Source organism: Ambystoma mexicanum, chromosome 1p (genome assembly GCF_040938575.1).
Source record: "Ambystoma mexicanum isolate Mex_15411 chromosome 1p, UKY_AmexF1_1, whole genome shotgun sequence".
NCBI lineage: Eukaryota > Metazoa > Chordata > Amphibia > Caudata > Ambystomatidae > Ambystoma > Ambystoma mexicanum.
The window spans coordinates 27538946-27552208 of NC_090921.1; the positions used below are offsets into that span (position 1 = coordinate 27538946).

General features: G+C 46.9%; 1 protein-coding gene across 1 annotated transcript in view; it reads left to right on the plus strand.

Annotated features, from left to right (window-relative positions):
* Window positions 1–13263, plus strand: part of LOC138564838 (zinc finger protein 271-like) — a 124406-nt gene that overhangs the window by 12756 nt on the left and 98387 nt on the right. The window lies entirely within an intron of this gene.

The following is a 13263-nucleotide window of genomic DNA, read 5'->3' on the forward strand; positions in this document are numbered from 1 at the left end:
TTCTCTAGGAGTGTTCTAATATGTATTTTTGCATGCAAATTGATAACCATTAAGGTTATGTGGGTTTAGACCAGGTGCAATATTTCTAATTCATTTACACTTCACACTGGCTAACCCCTAAACATACCAGTACCTTTGTTTTGTTGAGATTTGCTTTCCCCCATAGCGGCAGATTCCAGGTTTTCATATGCTTCAAGTCTCAGGTGTAGAAAGTGGTCAACATCCGATGGTCACTCATTCCTACACTCAGAATTTTGATGGGGTCAAGCAGACCCGAGCATGCCACTGATGCAAACACATAGTCGATAAGAGATGACGAAGTACCACGTTTCCAAGAAATTTTGGTGGTCTCGGGGGCAATTTGGATGGGATAAATGCCCCACGCTTCAAAGAAACTGGCCCATCTCTTGCCTCTACTAAAGGCTTGGAGTGCATAAGAGGAGGAGTAGGCAGAAGGTTGAGAGGTGCCTTCCAATTCCAAGTATGAATTTAGGTCGCCCCCAATTATGATTTCATGATTGGGGCAAAAAAGCGCTACATGGCCCAGGACCAGCTCCTCTAGGGTCAGGTCCAGAGAGGCAGCACTTGGGTTCCAATATATGGACATCAAAAATAGAGAGGTGAATTTGCAGTCATCAAATGTTAACTCCACCAGAATGCATGATTCAGTTTTTTCCAAAATGCATGAGGCCACCTTAAGGGTGTTGGAGATAAGTATTGCAATGCCTCCAACTGGATGTCCAAGGCAGGTACGTCGTGCGTGGGCGCTGAAGCAAATATACCCATCCAGCACGAGAGCTTCTAGCGCCATTGTTTCTTGTAACATTAAAATCTCAATCATTTGCTGTGGATCTCCCTGGTGATGCCAAGTCTTAAGATTAGTTGCACCACAGCAATTCCAGGATGTGATAGAAATCCCCTGGTGTTATGAGTCCAATGGAGGAGGTTTCATAGAAGCTGCCACTTTCATCAGTGGCTCCAGCTATGACAGGCCACTTAGCGCTTGCGTAAGGGAGGCAAGTTGCAGAGTTAGTTGGTTGGCGTGGGACTCGAGGGGAGCCACTGCAGAGCCTTCCGTTCTTGCAGTAGGGACTGGTGTGACAAAGTCCAGAAAATCCCAAACACACTCCATATCCGTAAACAGGCAAGGAGTGAGACCCAATAATTCAAAGTCATCGGTGAAGTCCAAAATCAATTTTGTTATTATCTGGGATTGGACTCTACACAATACTCTGTAGTTGTTGTGGGAAGGAAGCTTTACCCAATCCAGGTCCTTTGATGATAAACTTCTTAACGAAGGAATCTGAAAAAATGAATTCATCAAAAAGGACCTGTTAATCCTGGCGAGACCATTTATGCCCGGGTTGCTAACCCAGCCAAGTATAACCTTCATATCCTTGGAGGTTTCCGAAAAAGACAAAGTGTCTGCAGAGAGCTCCTCCAGGTGGGTCTCTTGTGCAAGTTCTTCATCGCAGTGCGTGATTCATGGCAAAACCAAAGAGGCCTGCCCATCCACTCGGCTGCGAGCAATGGCAGCCTCCTCTTGACGCCACTGAGTGGCCGGTTCAAGGCCTACCAAGTCGGCGTGCGGGTCCACAAAATTTGGTGCCACAATCGGCAACTCAATGTCCAATTTTGGATTTGTTACAGATTTTAATTCACCCGTGGGTCGCATAACCACTTTTTTGCTTACAATATTAGGAAAAAAGCATTGAAGTTGCGGTTGAGTCTTGGCAGCTGGAGTCCTTGGGGGGTTAGAGGACGGCACTTGCACATTATCACATTTTATGGCATCAATCTGTATATGTTTTTTACTTTCATCGTTCAGTTTGCGAAGATCTAAGGCCTGGTCATCCTGACTGTTCCCAGTGCTCAGGTCGGGAGTAGTTGCTTTACCAGAGTGGGTGCCCGGAACATTGAGCACTTTCTTTGCCCCTTTCTTCTGGGAGGCCTTTGCGAGATTTAGGCGTTTTTGAGCTCTCAAGAATGACTTCTTTGCCTTTCGAGATGGGTAATACATTTCCTCGTGTTCTAATTGTGTCACCACTATCTCACATGGCACTGAGGGACCAACAGGGTCTGAGATGCTCTGGCTATCTATGATAGCTGTCAAAGCAGGAGGACTGTCAGGTGTGGGATCAGCCCTATTGTCGAGCTCCATTCCTCCACATGGGTTGGCGGAATCTTCCAAAGGTTGAGACTTTGCGACCAGTTTGAACAATATGTTCCCAACCTGGAGAAGACGATCATGTTGGAGTTTGGCTACATCGAGCAGATCTATGGCCTCAACATCAGGCTGTTGAGACCCAGCCATTGGGTCCCCTTGCAACACTTGCAAATGCGATCTTTGAGGCAAGTGGGCATTTAAATGTGCCTTTTCCGTCTGAGAGCCTTGTGACCGTACTACAAGCAGGGTAGGAGCAGGTGGAGTTGGCACTACAACATTAGCCAACATTTTTTCAAATTGTGCAAAGTGAAATGGTTTGGATTGTTCCTCCACAAAGATGAAGCCTTCCAATTTAGCCATCTTTTCTTTCATAAAGGCTAAGGAGCCTGGCATTTCCCTCAGGGTGCAGTGAGTAAGCTTGTGGCCCTTGTCCAGGAGATTAAGTATTTGCGAGATGACAGGAAAGTTGAACAGATAATTTGGGAAAGTACCAGCAAGTGAGTCCTCTAGGGTTGAAGAGGACCGTGCCTCCTCTTTAGATGCAATAGAGCCAACCTCGTCATTGCCCAGATTCAGGACGTCGAGTGCACGGGGCAAGAGGTTCCCGGGTGGGTCTATATGGACACCATGGGCCTCATTACGACCCAGGCGGTAAGTTACCGCCTGGGCCGTGACTTTACCACCATGGCGTAAACTACGTTTACGCCATGGTGGTTGGCGGACTTACCGCCCCATTCCGAGGTTGGCGGGGGCGGTAAGTCCCCAATCCCCATTTACCCTTCCCCATTCCCATTTTTGCCCCATAGGGCATAATGGGAGTGGGGAAGGCGTTAATTACGCCACCGTAAATTACGGTGGCGTAATTAACTCCATGGTCCCTTAGCGCCATGGATTTTAACACCTGCTAAAAGCAGGTGTTAAATCCGCCATGGCGCTAAGGGACCTCGTACTCAGGCGGTAAGGGTCGGCGCTGTTTACGCCGTCGTAAAACCCTTACCGCCTGAGTCGTAATGAGGCCCCATGTGTGTTGTTGTAGCGTGAGGGCGCACCACCTCCCTCTCCCCTCACGGGAGTGGAGAGCAGGTCTCTACCGAAAATGCTGGTTTTTTTGCAGCTTAGTTCGTCCGGGAGATGAAAATGGACTTGTTCACGTAAGGGAAAAGACCGAGAGGAAGGGCCCAATGAGCGCCTCACCCGTTTTCCCAGTTCAGTCATAATTGTCGGAGCTAACATTGAGGTATCAGACACATGAGGGAAACCCTCGTGGTCGAACCTAGGAGTACAACTGATATCATGAACATGCGCCCTGTCGCAAGCCACCACCTCGTCGTTATCATTGGCGTCTTGCACCGAAAAGGTGGGGAGCATCACAGCCGAAGGAGAGATTGTAATCAAAGACTCCAAGCACGGGACTAAGTCCTCCGTTCTAGGGGCATCCAAAACCTCTTCTTGGTTTGGCGCTGCCCCCTCTACATCAGGCGAGGATGGCATCGATAGGAGCAATTTTTTGTGGGAAAGTGAAAGAGGAGGGGTGCCAATCGGCAATTTAGACCTCCCCAATTTCCTCTGAGCTTTAGGAATAGTTTCAGACTTGGAGTTGCTTCTCAAAGCGCGTCTCATAGTCTACACCTGAAGCACAAGCCAACAGGCAAAACTACTGCAGGACTATGGGGTAAGTATAAAGGAAACAACAACCAACCCCAACTAAAGCCAGTTATAAGTTGAGGGAAAACAAAGTACGATTACCCATAGCAAGTGACATAACTAGGTTATGCAGTGATAGTAAATCGTATGCCCAAAAGAGCCCAACCCCAATACAAGCGCCAGAATTTACCCAGGAGCACCACAAGCACAAGGATCAAAGGCATACAGCCCGCAGTCTCCTAAGGCAGTAGGTGGATGCTTGTGAGCTCGATCCGGCGCACAGTGTGACTTTGCACCCAACACCAGGGCCCGTAGCACCTACTGTGCTTGGGGTGAGAGATTTGCAAATCCAGGGGAATGGAGTCCTAGGCTACGACACCCCGCACCGCACACCGCGAACAGCAAACAGTACTTGGCTCGTACTTGGTGCGCGGGGAAATGGCTTTTTGAAGGAGATCAGAAGACGTCACTCGTCCAGGGGGGGGCAGGGCCACCTCGAACGGAAAATACCTTCAAAGTAATAGAAAATGGGTGTTAGACACACAGAGTACCCAACCGGAGTGCCAACACAAAACAGCAGGCCACACAACTACAGTGGCACACAACTTCAGTGGCACACAACTTCGGTCGGCTCCAGACATAAAGTACAGAGCGCACAATCACCTCAGAGTCAGGCAGGCTGGTGTTACCAGCTAAGACGTCCTCCCAAGGCAAAGTCAATGCCGCAGCACCAGAGCTGCTCCGGCCAAACGAGGCTGTAGAGCGGTGGCGGCAGCAATTCCCAGCTGTTCCCAGTGATCCAAAAGCGGGGTAGCAGCGAGCAGCAGGCAGCAAACAGTACTTGGCTCGTACTTGGTGCGCCAACAACATGGGACTGAAACAGCGCTGATCGACCTTATGGCATAAATGGACACTCTTAGAGACAATGGTAAAGCCGCTCTAGTATTACTCCTCGACCTATCCGCGACGTTTGATTTAGCAGACCATAAAATCAGACCATAAAATCCTTTAACCACTTGGATTCAGCAGCCCACTTCTCGCAAGAAGCGATAGGCTGGATACAATCACTCCTAAACAACAGGACCATGCATGTTTTTTCTACCTCAGCATCTGTTGACCCTGTTCACATCACATGCGGGGTACCTCAGAGATCATGTGTTTCGCCCACTCTGTACAACGTTTTCACGAAGCCCCTTTTCGACGATCTCAATGGTCTTGGTATCACCTACACCAACTATGATATGATATGGCATTTGTAACGCGCCTATACACAAGTGTTTCACTATGCTGTTGATACCCAGATCCTCATACCGCTGATGGGAGATTAGGACAAGGATTTGGCCTTTGTGATTAGGATGTACATCATCATTCAGGCATGGATGAGCTCTCGCGGTCTATGCCAGAATGATGACAAGATTGAGCTCATAATCCTTGGCACCACCCACAATATCAACAAACTCGGTCACAACTACATGAGCTTTATCATAGATGGTAACACCATTAAAGTAGCTAAAGAAGTCAAAACTCTAGGCTTGTACCAAGACGCGACTCTCTACTTCAACAAACCTGTCAGCTCCATGGCCTCCTCAACAGCCTCGACATGTAAATTAATTAGAGCAGCCAAACCCTTCCTCTCTACTAACAGCTGCACCACCCTGGCCAGAGCCTTAATTTTGTCAACACTGGATTACTGTAATGCCCTATACCTAGGAGCTAACAAATACATCACTAACAAAATACAGATTTTACAAAATAACTCTCTCAGAGCAGCACCGAGCATCCCCAAAAAAGAACATATCTCTGACATAAGGAGAGCTAACAACTGGCTCACCACAACGGGCAAAAATGTCACTAAAAGTAGCCTCACAGTGTGAAAACAAAATCAAAATATCGAGGCTAAGTACCCCAAAAGGAAATACACCGAACACTGGTTACAAAGGAACATACAAAGATCTTTATTTTATACTGAACAGTTTTCCAAGAAAAGTAACAGATAGCTATCGGCCCTCAGTACAACACAACGAACTCCAGCATGGTTCAGTGTGCTTAGTGAGAGATGCTGTACATTAGAATTCGTTGCTCTTTTATACCATTTGCGAACATGATGTCCAACCCTACTTCGGGTTAATATTCCTCTAATACATTACTGATCTAGGGTTCATGCCGAGTTTGCGCCACTATATGCATAGTTATTGCCTTTAATACATTCGCCAACAAGCCTACACGGTAACAGTATTATTTAGGATTTCTCATAAAGGTCTTCTCAAACATTAATACAATGTAGTTAAACAAGTGTTCTTAGTTCAGTATTTGGATACATTGTTCTTAACGTATGCTTGTGGATTTGTTTCATTGCACGAGTAATCTTTTACACAGGTCAGCGAAGGACAAGGTCTCAGTTCACGACCCCAACAAGTGGCCTGCAGGCAAGTGTCAAGAATGACACTCTGCCAAGAGTGGCACAGGGTACCCAAGTAGGGTTTGGGTGGCTGTGCTGAGGTAAGGTAGCAGATAAGCACACACAGCAGGAAGTTCAACAAGAAAGGAGAGTAGTATACAGTAGCTGTGAGATAAAAGGGGCAAAAGATACAAAGGTACAAACAAACTGGATTCCCTCTTGGGGTGTATGCTGAAATGGGAAAGAGTGTTCCACGAACCTTAGGAAACTCCAGCCTTCTGCACAGATTGCTATAACAGAGGCCCACGCTGTATGCTCATGGCTGGGAACAACAGCAGTGGGTGTCTGTAACACTGAAAACGCGACAAAGGAAGGGGCAGAGGTTGCCTGCCGGAAACCAACAGGCAAGCTCTGTACAAAGGGATTACATAAGACACATGAGAAGACAAGAACAGAAATATCCAGCGAAAAGGAAGTCAATGAGCAATCTAGCAGAAGGAAATGAAGGAAAGGCAGTTAGACTGAAATAGATAACCTAAGGTGGAGTAGAGAGGACTCAAGGAAGAGAGCAAGGAGAAGCAGTCAGGAAAACAGAAGGCTGCAAAGTAGGAAGCAGGTCTGCAGTCAAGAGTGGCACTAGGTGCAGGCAAACTGTATTGGACTGCGGAGGACTGTAGTAGGCTGAAAGGCAGGGAGTCCAGAAGAACAGGACAGAGAGAGATGAGTAGTAGGTGACAGACAGAGAGCCCAAAAGAATAGGGCCGCTAGGTAGGGAGCCCAGAGGAGCAGGGCTGTAGGCAGCGAAGAAGTGCAGGCTGCAAGTTAGGGAGCCCAGGGAACAAGGGCTTGGAGACAGCCGAAGGTTGCAAGCTGCACGGTAGGAAGCCCAGAGGACAAGGGCTGAAGGCAGCCGGAGTGAGGCAGGCTGCAGGGCAGGGAGCCCAGAGGACAAGGACGGTAGGCAGCCGGAGTGAGGCAGGCTGCAGGGCAGGGATCCCAGAGGACAAGGATTGTAGGCAGCCGGAGTGAGGCAGGCTGCAAGGCGGGCTGCAGAGGACTAGGACTGTAGGCAGCCGGAGTGAGGTAGGCTGCAGGGCAGGGAGCCCAGAGGACAAGGACTGTAGGCAGCCGGAGTGAGGCAGGCTGCAGGGCAAGGAGCCCAGAGGAGCAGGGCAGCAAGGAGTGAGTCCAGAGGATCAGGGCCGCTGACAATAGAGGGCTGCAGAGGACTGTAATAGGCTGCAAGGCAGGAAGCCCAGAGGACAAGGGCTGTAGGTAGAAGGCAGCGGAGCGTGATCGGCTGGAAGGCAGGGAGCCCAGAAAGGGCACTGGAACAAAACAGGATAATGCAGCAACAGGAACAGCATATAAAGTAAAGGGTCAAGGCAAACAGGAGCGGGAAGGACTCAAGATGCAAGACACTGTGCTCCTGCAGGCAGCTGCTTATATACAGCCCTGCCCTGTTCTGAGGCAGGCTAATTGACAGCACCTGTAGCAGCACACCTGAAGACAATCTGCCTCCTCCCTCTCTGGTCCTGAGCAGGTGGAAGCAGAACTGGCCGCTAGGGCTTCTGGGGATTGTGGTCCCAATAACGATGAATGAGAATAGCCAGGAATTGAAGACTGCAGCCAGGTGCATTATGGTAAATGTAGTTAATTGGATAAAATAAGAAAGAACCAAAGTTGAGCAAATGGAAATAAAAGACCAAGGCATGAAAAGGAGTTGTTCAAGGAGTATTATGAGGATAAATGAGTACCAAGTAGTCCATGATGGTTGCCAATGCGTGCGCCAGCGGCGCGTGCATGACAGCAAGTTACATATTAAATACACACAGAGGTCAAGACGGCCATGTTGTATTTCAGAATGACATCGTCCACCATTTTAACTCACAGTGACTTTACAAAGAGAACTTAAAATGTCGGATTGACCTAAAATGGCGGCTTACATTGATTCTAAGGTCAGGACCTTGCAACACGGTTTTCTTCGCAAGTGGCTTATAAGCAGCTTGGCGTAGGCCAATATACACATATTCGTTGCAATAGGAGGTACGATATAATTTCCCGTTTGACAAACCCTCCTTTTGGCCTATGCCAAGTGCTAAACTACTTCTGATCTTCTTGCAAATAACTCCATGCATCATTGTCCATGCACGTTGAATCGCTGGCAGAAATATCTATTGCCAACAGGTCATTTGCTAAAATTTCTTTTAACACGTATTCCTTGGAAGTTTTATCTGGGGCATACACTTTATGTCCTATTGTACCTATCGCTTGTGCGCAACATCCCCCTAGCATCGAACATATACTAGTTAGTGTGGGATGTATTTACCCATGCATCCGAGCCCTACCTCAAACCTGTGCAGTACTGACATGGAAAACATCATGATGGCCAGAGCTTCCCAGAAAATGCACAGGGAAATGCATGAAGAATAGGCTGCCACTCATTTTTGCCGATGTTATGGGCACAGAAGGACACTGCCTAAAACCACCATTGGACTACCCACACAGTAGTCTGAAACCATTGGGAATGGCAATGCTGTTTGCCAAAAGCAAACCCATAACTGTGGAGAATTCATTTCTTAAATCCCAAAAATGGGTGCAGTACCAGTACTCACCACTATCCAAAAGCCGGCATTTTAAAACAACACCAGATTTTACTTTTTGTAAAACTGAATAAATGAACCCAAAACATGCCAAAGAAAGACTTACTGAGAGGTGGATCCAATGTAAAGTTATATTCTGAAGTGACTTGAAGGTTTATAACAAGACTGGCTGAGTTGTGGATTTCAGCAGTTTAAGTAAATTTGGACTGAAAGACACTAAAAATCTAAATGTTTAAAAGAAATGAGTGACCCATTTCTGAGTGTCACATAGGTTGCAATTGTTTAAATGTCATAGTTTTGAACTTAGAATCAGCATTCTAGCTGCATATGTAAAAAATTGTCTTGACTTAAACTGGGGAACAAAAAGTGACATTTTATCTGAAACCTGGCTTGAGAAACTGAATTCTGCCTGGCAACTACCCCCATCAGGAGTGAAACTTGAGTCACAGCTGTGTTCCCAGGCCTATCTGCCTTTTGCTGGCCACACTAAGGATATGCCATCTCTCTGATAATTGAATTAAGGGGAGCCCCCACAGAATACAGGAGCTCTGAACAAAGCCCTGTCCTGACCCAGGCGGATGGTTTATTGCAGATGTCGTAAAAGTAGCTTCCTCCTGAAGCAAAGGGGAGGGGCACTGCCTGTGAGAGCAAGCTGGCTTGGCAGAACTGGAAAAACCAGAAATTCAACCTTGTGCTGGAGGAAAACCACACCCCTTTGGGGCCAGAACCTAACTCTAAAAAGATGAATAACTCATAGAGCGGACAGGTGAAAATTTTATAAATGATACCATAATTCTTGTGATTTTTCTGCCCACATTTTAAGAGGTTTTTAGAACCGGTGGCATGTTCAGGGGGGTTTTAGCGGAAAAGAGGATATTACTCAAAATGTGTGCATGTGAAAAATCTGACACTTCATCAACTAATGTCCATACTCCTTGCGCACATGTGTGTAAATTTGGGGTAATGTCCGGTATCGCAAACCAGTTAAAAAGTGCAAAATATTGCCATTTCTGAATGCAAGCTCTCAGGAAGAGCAGATTTGGACAGGGTATACCTCCTGTAATGCATGATGGGTGCATATGATTTTAAAACAATATGTACCTCTGCAAATATGTATTTGGTTCAAATCTAGATTTGTGTGCAAGTTCACAGGAGGAGTGGACTTTCTGCAGGCTGTAAAATGACATCACTCTGACACAACTTAGCTCCCCCAATCAGGGGAGAAATGAAAGCTTGGCCAATGATAAGTGGAGAGGGGCTGGCTAGTGATGCTGCTCACACACACCCATTAAAAAAACACATAAAAGCAGACAGACAGGACAGATAGGGACCTTCAAATCCATTTGCAGCTGGAAGCTCTGCCGGGAAAATCCATACTTTACCTTCCTCAACCTTCAGAGAGCCAAACTGGAGACTTCAATCTATCCAGAACTAGAGACCCAGACCAGCAGAGCAGAGCTGGTCCAGACCACTGTTAGCAGAACCAGAGAGAGCTGACCCAGATCACTGTGAAGTGCAGAGACCAGAGTCCAGTCTAAAACCTGACCAGATCCGTGGCGAGGCCCATTCTAATTCAAGAATATAGTGTGAGTACATAGCAAAACTGTGCAGAACCCAATCTCTCACTTAAAATAATCTAATGCAAGCTATTTTAACTTGAGTAAAGCTGTCACCTGTCATTTTCTAGTTGCAAGCTGCACTTGTCTTTTTGAACTTTAAAATTTCAAATCTGAAAAACGACCTTTATTTAATCCCTCATATCTCCGTGACCGTTTGTGCTAGAGACTTGCAGTAACTTTCATCTGGAAGCTGAGATCCTAGGCTTTCCTAGGACCCCAAAACGATAGTGATAGTCCTTGTAGTTCCTCTGTAATCGCGCCCGGCGCACCCGCGAATTTTGCCGCGATTTGCAAATTTCTCCACGTGTAAAAATCTGCTGCTGCTTGCCTTCCATTTTCCAGAAATTCGTTTAACCTGCTAATCATCCCTGAATCATTGCAAGAGTGAGCCTGGACTAATATTAACTTGATTTCACTCACCCTGAACCTCCTAGAGGGAATTAAAAGCATTTTAACATATTTTCACTCCATTGCCAGCACATATCAAAGCACTTTTGCCTGTGTTTCAACCTCTGTAGTCTAAGTTGCTGGGTGAACTGAATTACATTTGAATTGCATTTCTGAGAATTGTGTGCCTTCCTTCCATTTCCTTGCATTGCATAAAAGGGGGGGGGGGTGAATTGTACAAGAAAGTGATTACATTGTCTTTGCTGAAATCCTATCAAGTTATTTTCTTTACTGCATTTCATTCCACATTGCATCCATTTGAAACCATAAAAGTATTGTTGCTATCTTATCCATTTCATGTCAACTCCTTAGTGATTATAAAGAAGTGTGCTAGTGCCAGATTCTCCGTTGTTAATCTTTAGCATATCAGATTAAGTGTGATATTCAATTATTAATTATTATAAAGCGTGATATAATATATATTGTTTAAGTTATCAAATAAACCTTTAACTTGCAAAACAGAACTACTTCTTGGCTCAGTGGGGTCAGGAGGATTCCAAGAGAGGGGTGTTATATAGGGGTAGTCATCCAGAACACATGAACTGGACATAAAGATATATCAATAAGGGTTTTCATTCAGTATTCTAGACTAGGCGTTGACTTGGCTGTAGTGCTGAATTGAATCCTCTTACAAATTGGGGGCTCGTGCCGGACGTTTGGGTTAGATCTACCATTTGTGCAGATTAATACAGCGTGCCAGCTGACCAGATACACATATCCGGTCGGATCACCACGCTGTGTTACGCTGTAAAGCACTCCTCAAAGGAACGCTCTAAGAAAAAGGTCTGTTTTGCAAAAATAAAATACAAACTTCTGTAAGTCAGGACAGAGACCAATCTCTAGAATGACGACCTTAGTAGACATGAAAATAGCCAGAGAGCACCTCTTACATAAACTATTTGTGAGAGGTGAATGGACTGAACAGGGCCAGGATGCCTGGTTGCAGGCCATCACGCGACAGGTCACTGAAACAGGGTCAGACCTATGGAGAGATCAGGGTCCATTACATGTGGCCCTGAGTGAACTATATATGGCTCCTAAATCCAAAGATGAACACAATAAGATGGTTAGGATAGCGGCATACCTGTACCTATATATGGGAGACATGCAGGATAAATGCACTGAAAGCCAAGATCTGGCAAATAAGCGACAGATGGCGTTAGAGAAGGCCCGATCTGATCTGGCCTCTTCTGAGCAGAGGCTGCAGAGGAGCCAGGAGTCAGAAAATGATAGTAGGCAATATATCATTAAAATAAAAGAGGATATGGGCATCCTACAACAGGAAAAGACAGACCAGGATACCAGATTTCTGGCCCTGCAGAAGGAGCACCAAGACAGTTTGGACTCCTTACTGCAGAACCAGAAAAAGTTGGAGCAACAGATCAATTTCAACAGGGCATGCGCGGAGCAGGTAGTCACCCTGCAAAGCCAGCTAGATAGAGAGAAAGAGGAGAGCAATAAACTGATTCTGAAAGACCTGGATACCCAGGCAGAGTTTGATGAGGAGCGCCAAAAAGCTGGTGCCTTTCAACGACAGAGGGACGACCTGGCAGCACAGATGCAGGCTCTCAGTCAGGAAAGAGACACTTTAGGCCAGGAAGTCTGCCACTTAAAAAAGGAAATTGAAGAAAATCACCTGGCCCTCCAGGGGCTGGGTGACCTCCAAAAAGAAAACCAGAACTTGGTAGAGCACACCAGAAGGGTGGAAGATGCTCTGGCAAGAAAGGAGCAGGCCAGTAGGGATGGGACTCAGGAGGTAAACCTCCTGCAGCAAAGACTGGCCCAGTTCTCCAGGACCAACCAGGAAGCACAGAGGGAAAATGAGGCCCTCTGTCAGCACAATGATAGGCTCCAGCAACATGTAGCCATGCAGGAGAGACTGATAGAGTCTAGTAAGGCCTTAACTGAGGAACTGAAGGCACAAATGCAGGCTCTTGCATTGCAACAGGGAGCAGGGGCGGATAGAGATGAGGTTCGCTGGGAAAGGGAAGCTCCAGAGCATAACCTCAGGAGCCCTAGTACCAGAGGCCCTCATACCTCTCAGTCACTGGACTCTGCCACCCCCATGTTCCCTGGCGCACATGAGCACAGGGCCACAGGGATGGCAGATTACTATCCAGCTAAAAGTATGGGGCCCATAGGCCAGTACCACTCAGGAATGGAGGGGTGGGCATCCGGGTATGGGCACCCCAGTACAGTACAGTTCAGTGGGGAACCCCAGGAGAGTAGGCCCCTTAAGGGCATCCTGAAAACCTCTGCCCAGTTAGGTCAGTGGGTGGGGTACCCAGCAAATCCTGGCAGCAAGGAGGGATCTGAGGACTCCTCTGAGCACCACAGGAAACAGGAGACCAGGTCCCCACATTCTGCCAGCCATTCCCAGGCTCG